The sequence below is a fragment of the Octodon degus genome, unplaced genomic scaffold (genome assembly GCF_000260255.1).
Source record: "Octodon degus isolate 3935 unplaced genomic scaffold, OctDeg1.0 scaffold00085, whole genome shotgun sequence".
In the NCBI taxonomy this organism is placed as follows: domain Eukaryota; kingdom Metazoa; phylum Chordata; class Mammalia; order Rodentia; family Octodontidae; genus Octodon; species Octodon degus.
Window position 1 is genome coordinate 10022999 of NW_004524661.1, and position 14329 is coordinate 10037327.

Genomic DNA, 14329 nt, shown 5'->3' on the forward strand with positions numbered 1-14329 from the left:
AAGTTTACATCAGCATATAAGATGATATGTGGAAAATCCTCAAATTATTTAGAAATTCAACAATAATTATAAAATAAATCATGGATCAAAAAGAATATAAAAAATATTAGAAATAGCAATTGAGATAACATCAAAATTTTTAGAGTCCAGAAAATGAGCAAGAAGGGCAATGCTTAATACTATAAGCTTGCATTATAACACCTGATATTCTCCATCAGTGATGTAAGATACCAACTCAAAATTCATAAGATGTAAAGAAAAACTAAACCCAAACAATAGAGCATATTAAATTCAGGAAGCAAAGGGATTATAAGAAGGAATAACTAGAAAACAGTAGCAGTTGAAATTAAGGAAAAAAAAAAAAAAAAAAACAAAAAACAATGCGCCAAGAATGTGAATTCAATGAATCCAAAATGGATGTGTCATTTTGAAATGTCATCCTAATGAGGCAACCACTGACATAACTGAAAAGAGAACAAAGTGAGAAGACACAAAATGCCAACATTAGGAGAGTGAAAAAAGAAAGCCAACAAACAATCTTACAGGGATGGAAAGAGAAATTAATGGATGTACAAGACATTTTAGGCCAATAGATTCAACAGTAACATAAAATGGACAAATTTTCTATAATAACCAACTATAGTGTTCCATGCAATAAGATAAATTTATAATAAAAATTCTTCCAATAAGACTGGTACTATTAACAGTTGACTGCAAAACGTCTTCAGTCTATCTATTTATTTTTTTAATTTTATGGAAAAAAGAAAAATGAAATTTCACAACAAAATAACAGGAGGATAACAATAGTTAATATATTATATGGTGTTATCTTTAAAGTAATTGCTCAGAGTATAAGATATGGTTATATAATTTTCTCCAATCGCTATCAGCCCAAACCTTCCTTTTTAATGCACTAAGACACACTAATAGTATAACTGACTTGTATTTTTTCTTTTCTCTATTGTCCTTTCTGTTTTGGTACATCCTGGTTCCTGTTTTCCTTTTGAACAATTTCTTCCTTGTATATAATATCTATTATACATCTTGGAATTTATTTATTCTTTCAGTTTCTCAAACCAGGGAGAGAACATGATGTTGACACATTGTGAGTCTGATTTATTTCATTTGTGAGTATGGTCTCCAGTTACATACATTTTCTGATAAAAAATTTCAATTTATCCTTCTTTAAGGCTGAGGAGTAGTCTAGTATACAGAAAGACCATAAAGACCATAGCTTTTTAAAATCTATTTCTTGATTGTTGGGCATCTGGGTTGTTCTCAAGATTTAGCTATCACAAATTGTGCTGATATACACACAAGTGCACATATATTACTCTGGTATGATGTTTTTAATTCTAGAAAGATACCCAGAAAGGAAATAGCTGGGTTGAATGGAACCTCTAATCCTAGTGTTTTGAAGAATCTGTACTGATTTCCATAGTGGTTCCTCGACTCAGTGCTCCTGCCAAGAGTGGATAAAGGTTCCTTTGTCTCCACATCCTCTGAAGCATTTGTTATTGGATAATTTCTTGATAATAGTTTTTTGTTTTGTTTTGTTTTGTTTTTGTATTTTAGGGAAGGGTCTACAGGGTGTTCAGGATCTCACTACCAGATTGGACTCATAGTGATCCGCCTGTTTACAGCCTCGCAAGAGCTGGGATTACAGGCGGGTGCCACCACGCCCAGCCTCAATTGCCATCTCAGCACACCCTGGAGGCAGGGCTGGCACAGAAGGCCTGGGAATGGAACATCTGGCCTCTGTGCCTGCTTGTAGGCACTTAATCCGCTGAGCTATTTGATGATAGCTATTCTTTCTGGGGTGAGACGAAATCTCAGTGTTGTTTAATTTGCATTTCTAATGACCCGTGATGTTGAACATTTTTTCATGTATTAATTTGTCATTTGTATTTCTCCATCTGAGAAGTGCGCATATTATTATCCTACAAGTTGTATAAAAAAAGGAGCCCTCAAAATTGTGATAACTAATATTTGAAATAAATGATCATAAATACATGGAAAGTCTGAAAGCATCATTACCTAAATAGCAAAGCCAAAAACATTGTAAAAAAGAAAATTAAAATGTACTTCAGCATAAATGTGAAGTATAGAATTATTTTTGTATAAAGAATAAAATTCATGAACCAGTGGGTTTATTTCAGAAAATAATGTAATTCAAGGCATGTGTTATGGTTTGACCTAGATGTCTCTCCCAGAGCCTCATGAAGTCATGGGGTGTAGACTTTTTCAGAGGTGGCTGAATCTAGAATTTGGGACTGATTCATAATCCAGTGCCTTGATTAAGGGTGCTGGGATTAAGGATGAGGGATTGCTGCATTGATCCCTGATTGAGTGAGCACCAACCTAATCACAACAGGCTGGATAAGACGCAAGTGGGAGAAGGAGGACGTTTTTCCCTTTGTGCCCTACTCTCTTGTTGCTTTTGCTATTCTCCACCTTTCTCTTGTGTGCCACACTGCCTTGGAGCCAGCTGATTATGGACAGAAACCCCTACAAAATTTCAGCTAAGTAAACTTTTCCTCCTTTCATTTTGGGGGAGGATAGTATTATGGCCCAGCACCTAGAAAGGTAGCTCAGACAACATGAAAATAACAATGAAGAATAATCATGTAATCTTCTGAATTACTCCAGGAAAATGACTAAAATTTAACCTGAATGCCTGATGAAAATGCTATGTGAAGTAAAAACAGATGGGAATTTTGGCCACCTAATAAATGGCATCAAAAACTTGTAGTTGACATCATGCTACGATCAGGAAAAAGTAACAATAATCATTAGTATTGTTACCACTTTTATTTAGCATTGAAATGAAATTATGTGGCATAACAGTGAGAGAAAAATAAAAGGCGCAAACCATTAACACACACAGTAACATCAAAAGCATAGTGTTAATTAAAGGGAGCCAGGGACAAAATATGATTTATTGCATGAATGGTACCACTTGTAAATGACGAAGAAAGGAATCTAAAACTATGAAACTCTTGGGCTAAATGGAAAGAAGCAGTCACCACACAGAAGCAATGGCACAGTGATTGGCAACTGTTGAATGAAAATTACCAGAGACGATGTTTTGGACTGGGCTGTTACATTAAGTCCCAATAGACCAGATCAAAGAAAACTGAGGTACCTACGCTGCTGTGTAGTCAAAGTGAAACTTGAGGAAAGCAGATACATTCTAAGACCTAGTTCTCTTTTTCATGAAAACAAGAGGTAATTGTCTACCTGAGTCCGTAATTGTAAGGAATTATACACCCTAATTTAATCCTAAATAAGTAAAGAGTAATGTGAAGCAAACATTATTTCCGTCTTACAAAACTCACTGCCATTAACAAGAGGGAGGTCTTATTCTGCTCTGTGGTCCCAACCGAGAAATTGTAAATAAGAGTCATTGGATTTGTAACTAAATATGGAGTAATTTTGTTTCTGACATCATAAATATGAAAAGGAATTCCTCAGGGGCAATGATAATGTTCCATTTTATAATCTTCAGGGAAGTAACAGCATTATATTATACATTTGTTGAAATATATCTGATCGTACAATTAGAACCGGTGAATTTCTTATATATAAATTATGTCCAAAATATTTTAAGTGTGCAGAAGTCAGTTGTATTTTTTTAAAATGATAAATATGTTACTGGATGTGGTAGTGAGTGCCTATAATCCCAGCACTCAGGAGGCTGAGGCAGGAGGATCATTGTGAGTTCAAGACCAGCCTGGGGTATACTTAGTGAGTTTTAGGGACAGCCTGAACTATATGGCAAGACCCTCAGAAAAGACAAAATAAAAACATTAATATGCCATTGAGTAGCATCACTATAGTCTTGGGAGGAAGATATCTGACCAAATTTTTTCTCAATAATTTTAGACATTATCTATCTGTTTCTTATATATATTTTCTTATATATGCTATTTACATGTTCTTATTTCCTATATATATTTCTTATATATTACATTATTTATAATATACATTTATGCGTATTATAAACATATGAAATTATGTATATACAATTTATAGTATACATAATTTGTATCTATATAAATTTTTACAGTGTAGCATCCCATTCATTAGTAAAAACATTTTTATGTTTAGCATAATATTTACTTAATGAGCATTATTAATGAAAAATGCAGCGAAACTCATCATTAGGCAGGGCACGTAATAAAATTCTTAAGCTGTATTATCACTTTAATAATTCTGTTATGGGAACTTTAGCTGAGCAGAAAAGAATATGCTGTTTTCTTGCATAAGGTGTTTAGATAGTGTAAAATAACCTCTGAAAGAGGCTATGCCTCACATGATTTCTAATTAGGTAGCAGGTATTCCCCAGACTATGGTGAAGTATTTTACTTACCGTGAGTACAATGGATCCTAACGTATCTTTCATCTAACCTTAAGTATAAATGAAAAACAATAAATTTATTTCAAGGTTACACTGAGAATAAACAGGACCAATTGAAATAAGGCCTTTGAACCTCTTCCACTTTATATGCCAGGCAAGCCTGAATAAGAGACGGGAATTAGAATTATTCTTTCCACTGTTAAGTTGCGTTTAATACTGGAAGCCATGATCAATTTTTTTTCCTTTTGTTTTTAAGCAGAAAAAGAGAAAAGTACAGCATTGAAAATAAAGGAGTGGTCCATTATCCATTAAGGCTTTAAATTAGAAAATCATAAGTATATACAAGTACTGTTTTGTAAGTATTCATTGATACTTCACAGGAACATGAATAATTTCTTCAGTGAAATATTTCAGACATCTTTTCTTATGGAGTAAAATGGAAAAAATAAGTGCACAACTCACCCAAATATTCTTTTAGAACTCATGAAATAAGAATAAAACCACAAATCTTAAAATTATGATCTGTATTTGTCAGATTCAGAATAGGGCATATCTGTCACATAAGTCAGAGACACAGGTACACAGCTACACAACTGACTTGAAGAACCACAAACAATTCAAGCCAAATCTTCATCCCAAGGAAATTAAGGAGCATGTCTATGTACTATGTCTATGTACTATCCTGTCTATAGACAGGGCTGGGGGCCAAGAAAAGGCTCTTGCCTTAGCTCCCAGTGAAATTGAATCCAAAAATCTCAGCACAGGTTCTATTTCTCTGTGGTGTACTGGCTGCTCATGCATTGCTTTCTGAGAAAGTGGAGACAGGGCTGCTATAAATCCTTCGGCTTGAGGTTGACACTGTGAGTAAAATATGGAGTGATGAAATACAATTAAAAGGTCCGTTAAAAATCATCTGGAATTCTAATACCTGTAATGAGCAAGGTAAATATAAGGCAGCCAAGCAAGAAGGGCGAATTATTTTTCCATCTGTCATCACTGGTTCTAACCTACCATGCTCTTCATAACCTACATAAAAGCATTAGAATAGGGAATAGCAAAGAATCCAGTGGAGGTAAAATACATTTACAACTCACATGATGATAAAACTGTGATGAAAAGGGTTTACTTATCTGTAGAAAGAAAAACAAATAGTGTGTTAGCTGAGATTTTTGTCACATTGCTACTTACTTTTATGTTTTCCTCATCTAATTAACTCAGTCTTTTGTCCCAGGGTAACAATGAACCTTTCAAATCTCATTTCTGATACCAGGTAAAATACTCCCACTCACAAATTGGCACACTGCATGCATTTTTGAAGCCTGATTTCCTCCGGAATAGAAAGTTGGACCCTGATTACCTAACCAATTTCCGGAAACTCTACTTTTTCCCTTCTCTAATTGGAAGCTATGTCAGCTCCTATTCAACGGTACAACTTCCATAATTTTGCTTCGGAAAATGAGACTTATAATTCTCTATGGCTTTCCAGCTTACATATATCATTTTGCTAAGTACTGTACTTGTAGCAATATAGTATATTATTGCATTAAAATTAGGTTTGCTTTGAAATTTTGCTCCCGTAAAGCAGTTCTATAGTCCTCAAAAAGTCTGAAATAAATAAGAAATGTTATCCTTTTGAAGCTGTTCAATCTAAAATAAAATTTATTCATCTTCCCTTTTTCTTTTTCCTTTTACCAGTGTGATCACATCAGTGTACCCTAGGTTAGTAGCATTATTGTCCTTTCTTGTCTTTTTGCTCTCTTTCAAATGTGTCCTGCATATTACCTCTAGATTTACCTTGAAAAACCGCACATAGTACTTTCACAAAAAATACTTCGAAAACCACGACCAAACTTGTTTTCCAGTAGCTCAAGGTCAATGACATCTGGCTTCAGGTTTCCTTTGCAAAATTTTTCTCACTCTTGTGAGACATCTCAGGCATGATCTCCATACTATGACTTCACTTAAAATATGAACGTTACCTAGGAAGCAAACAACTTGAAAATGCAGCGGCGGAAATGTTCTTAAAAGATTGATTGATTGATTGATTGATTGATTGATTGACTGACTGATTTGGTAGTTCTGTAGACTGAACTAAGGGCTTTTGCACTGAGTTGTATCTGTAACCCTTTGCATTTTGATTCAGGCTCTCACTAAGGGTGTGAGTTGCCAAGAATTTGCTTATGCTTATCATCCTGCCTGACCTACCCACAGTGTGGAGGCACAACTACTACACAGTGGTGTGCACCACTATGCACGACTTTGTGCACATTGTATATTGTCTTTTTTTTTTTTTTTTTTTTTTTTTTTTTTTTATTTTGCAGAAACAGGGGTTGAACTCAGGCCCTGGCGCTTTCCAGGCAAGCGCTTATTCTACTGAACTATCTCCCCGGCCCTGTATATTGTCTTATCCTCTAGGTCTCAATAACACCCTATCAGTTAATTGGCAATAACTTTCACTGCTACACATTTATAGACTTACATGTAAAGCACAAATAGTGTCATGTAGATATAGGACAGGTGTGTGCATTTGTACACATATGCACAAACACAAAAGCATAATCTTTGGAATTGCTGCCTGAGTACTACCTTTCCAGCAACTGTGGGAACCATCAGCATTAACACCATAAAAAACGAGCATTTTCATTGAGCACAGTTGACTGGCTTACATCTCACATTAGGTAAAGCCCTGAATTATTAGGACCTGCTTTGGAAAATCTTTGAAAAGCCTCAAGTCCTTCTTTCTCCAGTGGTTGAATCCCTAAACTGGAAGCTCAGGACATCCTGGGCATATGGCAGCACCGGTATATATGACTATGATGCACTGGCTCGATATGCTCCACCCTTTCCAACTAACTCTGGAGTCCTGTGTGCACGGCTAAAGCTGACAGATTGACCAACAAGACCACTTCTGGACTTTCTTGCAGTTCTGGTTCTTCGTGAGCTTCAACTTTGCTAACAAATGCATGTGAAGAAGATGTGCATTCAGAACTGAATTATTAGGCAAAGAGGCCAGGGATTCACAAATGCAGAGTGGGGAAAAGCTCGATTCTGCAGCCAACTACTTGTGGTGATTTCCAGTTCTGAGGACTTCTTCAAGTCAGGGGAGAGACAGCATACCTTTCATGGTGCAATTTTGAAATGTGAACTCAAATGTTGCAACTGGGAATAAAACCTTGGTTTTAATATTTCAATCCCCTCAATAATTTATAAACTATTTAATGAGTAAAATATGAATATCTTTCTCATAAAACTTGATTATGTGGCTTCTTTTCTAACTCTGATCTCTGGAAAAGGCTGCTCTTTAGTGACAAAGAACAGCAGATATAAGAGTCTACAAGAGGTTTTCCTTTAAGCGCATCTGGCACGAACAACACAGTCATGTTCTTCTTGGGTTGTCAATAAGTTCCACTTGCAGCTTTTAAGATAGGTTTGGTTTCTATCATCATGATCACTGATTAAGTAAATGAAACTGATTGTAATGAGAAGTGCATTTAAAGTTTTCAAGTTTTTAGGAAAACCCCACTTGAATTTTATTTCTTGATTGATACCTTATTCTACCAGTAGAAAAGTCAATAAAAAGGGTTTCAGCATATTTTAGCCACCAGCACAGACTCCATTTCTTTGAGAAGAAAATTAGCTACCAAAAATTGATAATGACATTAAAACAAATCCATAGAGAAGTTTAATATATTAGAGGACTACTAAATACTTGAATATAATTTAGCTGCTGATAATAAATCCACTAACTTTTTTTAGCTTCTCTCTCTTATTTCCTTGGGGATGGTGCAGAAATTTCTACCAGGGTAAGCACCTGAAGGAGAAAAATGGTTTAATATGTACAGAGAACAGCTAAATTTTTGACTTCATTTAAGAACCTTGTACTTGGCATGAGGGAAAAAAATCTAAATTGAATAAATAAGTAAATAAGCAAATAAACTACTGATAATCATATCTTGGTTCAGAACCAAGCAATGCATCATTTCAACTAGAATGATGAGCAGGATTAGTGACACTATTTAAATCAAACTTCATTCTTGTCTTTACTTTTACCTTGGTAATGTAATATAAATGTGCTTAATTGGGGAACACCTTTCCAATTTAAATTTAGACAGGAACAAAGAGATTGCTTATCACTTCCAGAATGTGATGGTAACATTTATAACTTCATACTGTGCATGTTTTTCAATTGGTGAATCTCTGTCTACAGCAAATCAAATTTGTCATGTCTATTTTGTGTTTTGTTTGTCTTGCTCTGATACTAATGTGCCAGGTTTAAAACCTCCATGACCTTGTGTCTGAATCATCAATTCCTAAAAAGGAAGGGCGCGTTACTCATCTTTCCACATGCTATTGTCCTTTTATTTATGTCTTCTTCTTCAAAAGAAACACAGGCTTTCTGATGTAACTGACATCACTGAAAACATTCAAAGGTTTTGAGTTTGGACCTATCTTACATTTCAACAGGGGGATAGTTATGCACATTAAACAAATTGAAAATTACTACAATACATTCTATCCTTTCATAATATATCTCTCCCATACACCTCAAAAGTTCCTACTTAACATGATTTAATCTATGATATCATATTCACTCTCTCTGAATCCTCTTTTTGGAAAAGAACAAATACTTTCAGGAGATAGTCTAAAGAAAGAGAGACAGACAGATATACTGACAGAGATAGGGAGATACAAGAAAATGTATCCTAATTCATTAACATGTCATGTGAGGTAAATAATTAGAAATGCTATTACATGTGTTTTTCGCAAGGTTTATGGAGAAGGAAATAACAGACAAGTACAATGTTTTAAAAGTTTTATTTTGACACCTAATAATTGTACATATGCATGAAGTACAATGAAATGTTTTGATACATGCACGTTGTATAATGATCTACTGAAGGTAATTAGCATATTCATTACACACGGTTATTAGTTATTTGTGGTGAGTTCAAAGTCTTCTCTTCTCGTTACTTGAAAATATGTAATATGTTACTGTTGACTCCAGTCACACTGTTGAGCAAGAGACCATCAGAATTGCTCTTCCTATTCAACTGTAACTTTGTGTATGTTGATTAGCTTCTTACTGTGCTTCAGTGCTTGCTATCTTCCCCTGATAGCCAGTGTTCTGTTCTCCACTTATAGGATATCCACGATTTTAAATTTAATACATGGCATCATGGGCTATTTCTCTTTCTGCCTATGACTTACTTAATGTATCACAATGTCCACCGCGTCCATCTGCTGTTTTTAAAAATAACAGCATTTTGTATGTTTTATGACTGCATAGCAATCTGCTATAATGTCTATCATGTATTTTTTTTTATCCATTCATCAACCAATGGGGACTTAGATTGATTTTCATATCTTGGTTATTGGGAATAGCAGTGCAATAGACAGTGATACAGAAACTCTTTAACAGATGGACTCTATTTCCTTTGGATATATTCTTTCTTGTCAGTTGATTTCATTTTTAATTCTTTGAAGATCTTCCATACTGTTTTCCTGAATGGCTATAATTAGTGGACATTTCTTGAAAGAGGATACATGAATGGCCAATAGGTACTCATGCAAAGTGAAACCACAAGGAGACACAAGATCACTATAATTTGAATGAGTGTACCAAGGAAATTATTAAATTTTAATTGAAAAAGGATGGAATCCTGGATTGCAAGGCACCAGAGTGTGACAGCAACCAAAGCTGAAAATCACTATGAGTTGAGAGCTGTTCCTTTTAGACATTGTTCTGTCAGTCTTTTTTTTTTTTTTTTTTTCTGACTAAAATAAGGTCTGGGAATATTTTTAATCTTAACTCATTAGTTTCCAGATTCCTCCACTTAGTTGGAAAAATTTCGAGGCTAGTATTATCCAAATGAACTTTTGAATTCAAGTGGATTAGTTTTGGGCTGGTGAGATGGCTCAGTGGTCTAAAGCACCTACTTAGAACAAGCTTAGCAAAAAAGCACAGGGACCATGGTTCAATCCCCCAGCACACATGCCAGCCAGCCCCACCCCCTGGTGGGCTGAGCTGGCCACACACAAAATAAATAAACAAATAAGTGGATTAGTTTTAATTTTAATTTTTGAAATTGATTTTGGCACTGGAGATTTTAATCAGAGCCTTTGCACAGATCTGCATCCTAGCACCCAAAGACCAAATTTTTCAATACAGGTTCTCCTCTAGTCACTAAGTTGTCCAGGATGGGTTTGAACTTGTGACCCTCTTTTTTCAGTCTACCACAGTACTGGAACTATACATGGGTAGCACCACACCTACATTCAAAGTTCACTATTTTGTAAGTGGAAAAGGAGTAAACTGGACAAGATACCTTCCTGTGGGGTCAATACATGTAACCATAACATCATTGTCTGAAATGATTTGAAAATGATGTGTGTGCATATAAAACCGAACAGCTACCATTGGGAAAGCTTGTTAGTTTAACATCATCATCCTGAACCATAAAAATGGTCTTGGTAATTGCAAAATGAAAATAAGCTATAGACACCCATTACCTAGATACACATTTGCCTCTCTAAACATGTCTTCTCTGAGCATAAATGAAGATGGCAGATTTTTAAAGTACACTAAAACTTTTTAAAAATGTTATTTTAATAATAGTAAAAGGGCCAACCAGATAGCCCAGCAGATTAAAGCACCTGCTTAGGTAGACACAGAGGCCAGGGGTTTGATCCCTGTCCTGCTTTGCCGGCCCTGTCCCTGAGGCACTCTGAGATGGCGATTGTGACTGGGCATGGTAGTGCATGCCTGTAATTCCAGCACTTGGGTGGTTGAAAACAGGAGGATCACTACAAGTCCGATCTGTGTAGTGAGACCCTGTAAACACTGTACTAAATACATAAAAAATAGTAAAAATCATTTAAAATTTACTGTCGTAAGATTATAACTAAAAGTATCTAGAAATATCACACTGGGGAGATAGCTCAGCAGTCCAAAACCTGCCTGGCAAGCACAAAGACCTGGGTTCAATCCTCAGTACTGCATGGCCAGACGTGTTGGTGCACACTTGTAATCCAGTTCTGGGGAGGCTGAGGGAGGAGGGTCACTAGGATTCTGAGCTGCATAGCAAGACACTGTACCGAATAAATAAGTAAATGAAAGATTATATAAAAAAAGAAATGTCATGTCTTTTTGTTTGTTTGTTTGTTTGTTTTGTTTTTTTCAGTGCCAGGGATTGAACTCAGGACCTTGCGCTTGCCAAGTAAGTGCTTATTCTACTAAGCTATCTCCCCGGCTCCTATGTCTTTCTTTTTCTTCTTTTTCTTCTTTCTTTTCTTTTCTTTTTTTCCTTTTCTTTTCTTTTCTTTTTCTTCCTTCCTTCCTTGTCATCAGCCTGTCTATCTTGCTTCCACAATGCAGCTGTGGTACACACTGAGGCTCAGCTGATCCTCATTTCTCAGCCTTCCAAGTAGCTGGGGAATATAGACATATAGCATCGTGCCCAGCCATGGTAGTAATTTCAATAAATATTCACAAGTATTTGTACCGATTATTTGAAATATCCACAAAGATTTAGTCAAGGGCAAAAAACAACTTTTCATGAATATAATATCAAAATGCATGTTTCAAAGTTCATTTATTTGAACATAAATATACTGTCTCTTTCTTTGTCAGAGGGAATAGAAACATACATTGTACAAGTTTTGTCTGAGCATAATGCTTCAGTGAAGCTTTGGCTGCAGAGTGGGTACTGTGCCTCCCAGTCCGGCAGATGCCCTGTCTGTCTATTTTCTCCAGGGATAGCAAACCCACAAGCAGATTCATCCTACAGGAGCTCCAACTTCGTGCTTCTCAGGTGAGGGGAGCTCTGATGCCACCTTCTCTGTCCCACTCAGAGGCTGCTTTCCCAGCACTGTCTTGGAACCAGCCATTCCGGAGAACCTCAGCCGTCCTACAGGCTTATGCCTCCTTGACAAGGAGAAGAACCAAGAGCCCAGCAGCTGCTTTGTGAGAAGCAGTAGCATCACCTATCTCCTAACTCATGTAATTAATATTTCATAGATGTAATAAGTTATACCTTATAATGTAATGCAGCCAAAAAGAAGAGCAAAGTATCATTTTGTTTAATATTTATTGTTAAATAAAACCCATTTTTACGAATTAACTAAGTGTTGTTACACATTCTTTCAGTTGATTTTTTTCTTTTTAATGTGTTTAGTACAGGGTCTATAGGGTCTCACTACACAGATTGGACTTGTAGTGATCCTCCTGTTTTTAAGCCTCCCAAGCTCTGGGATTACAAGCGCGTGCCAACACGCCCAGTCTCATTTGCCATCTCAGCGCGCCCTGGAGATGGGGCTGACCCTTTCAGTTCAATCTTAAAACAGCCCTGTATTAAATGCTCTGCAAGTTAAACAAGTTTGCAAGTTATAAAAAGCACAAATAAATATAAGGAAAAAAGTTAGTTCATTAAGTGTAAGGTATATTCCCTTTCAGGGTTGATTTCATGCAAAATTTCAGCTACTCTTCAGCATGCACTTCCACTTGCCCTGGGCTTCTTTTTTAGACTCATCCTCTCTTGCCCAGATTCACTTTAATTTTGCCAACATTTTCCTGTACTTTTGAGCTTTAAGAGTGCATCTCTCCACTGTGGCCAGGGGCATCTGATTATCTATTGGTTGATATTAGTAGAATATGAATCTATATTTTCTAGCCAGACAGTAGTGCTTTCCTATAATCTTAGTTTCTAGAGAATCTAGACAAAAAACAGGAATGCCAGAGGTTCAAGATCATCCTGAACAATTTAGGAAGACATTGTCTAATGTAAAACTTTGAAAGAACTGAGAACTAGCTCAGTGGTAGAACATGTGCCTGGCCTACACTAAACCTTGGTTTCAATCGCCAGTACCCCCACCAAAAAATACCTCAATATTTTAGCTCTATTTGAATCCCACTTACTCACAAGGACTACAAGACAAGGTCTACCTATTCCAAATATTCATCCCAAATACAAGAAGTTTGTCCACTCACTGAACACTGTTTTCTGCAAAAGACTCGAGGAATATAATGGGCCTATTGCTTGAAGAAAAAATATACAACACTATCAAAAACTTGAAAATAAATTAGCTCTTGAATAATGAAATGATTAAATTTATTAATGTTTTATTGATGTCAAAATGTGATCTCTACCATCATTCATTTGCATATTTTTTCTCATTTTTACCGTAGCTAGTATAAAATAGTTATTGTTAGTGGCACCATTTCATGGCAAAGGCACTTAGAATACCGAGCAAACTGCCTCAGGTAGGAAGGCCAAAGAGTAGAAAAGTGGAACTAAGATTTGAGTCTGGGAGGAGCCTCACCGTAAGTGCAGCTCGAACAGTTGCAGCCTCCACACTGCCAAATCCCCCATGGGAGCAGATTCTCCTTTCCCACTGAATGCACTCACCGAACAAAAGAAGTAGAGAAAGTGATGGAAATGTGGAGTGCACTACAGCCAAGCAAGTACATACAAGGCCACAGGGCACTGGGAGATGGGAAACCCTTTAAAGAGCAGTGAGTCCCACTGGAAGGCCAGCCCTGATGGGATGCCGAGGAGTCAGGGCACTGTTTCCTCATAGTGAAAATTTCAATTCTTTGAACACTTTTTGGGCCAATTAAGCCTATACTCTCTAAGGAGTCTTTTGATAAGGACTTAATTTTCTGGAAAAAAAAAAAACCCTAAAGGGATAAAATGAGTGAGCCTGGGGCTTTACATATTCTACAGTCCAAATGATTTGCTTTCTCTAAATGATAAAACAGCAGTTTGCATTTCTTCATAACTCTCTGAGGAGCTTGTGGATAGCTTCACTTCTCGGAGCCCATAATGCCAGTAACTAGATGGGTAAAGTCTCCACAATGCCTTGTCTGTGGGCCATTTCCAAGCAAACCTCTCTTAGTAAGTCGGGATCCTTAATATGCGATTACTACATTCCATATTACTTAAATATAACACATCTGGTCCTTGAAGCTCT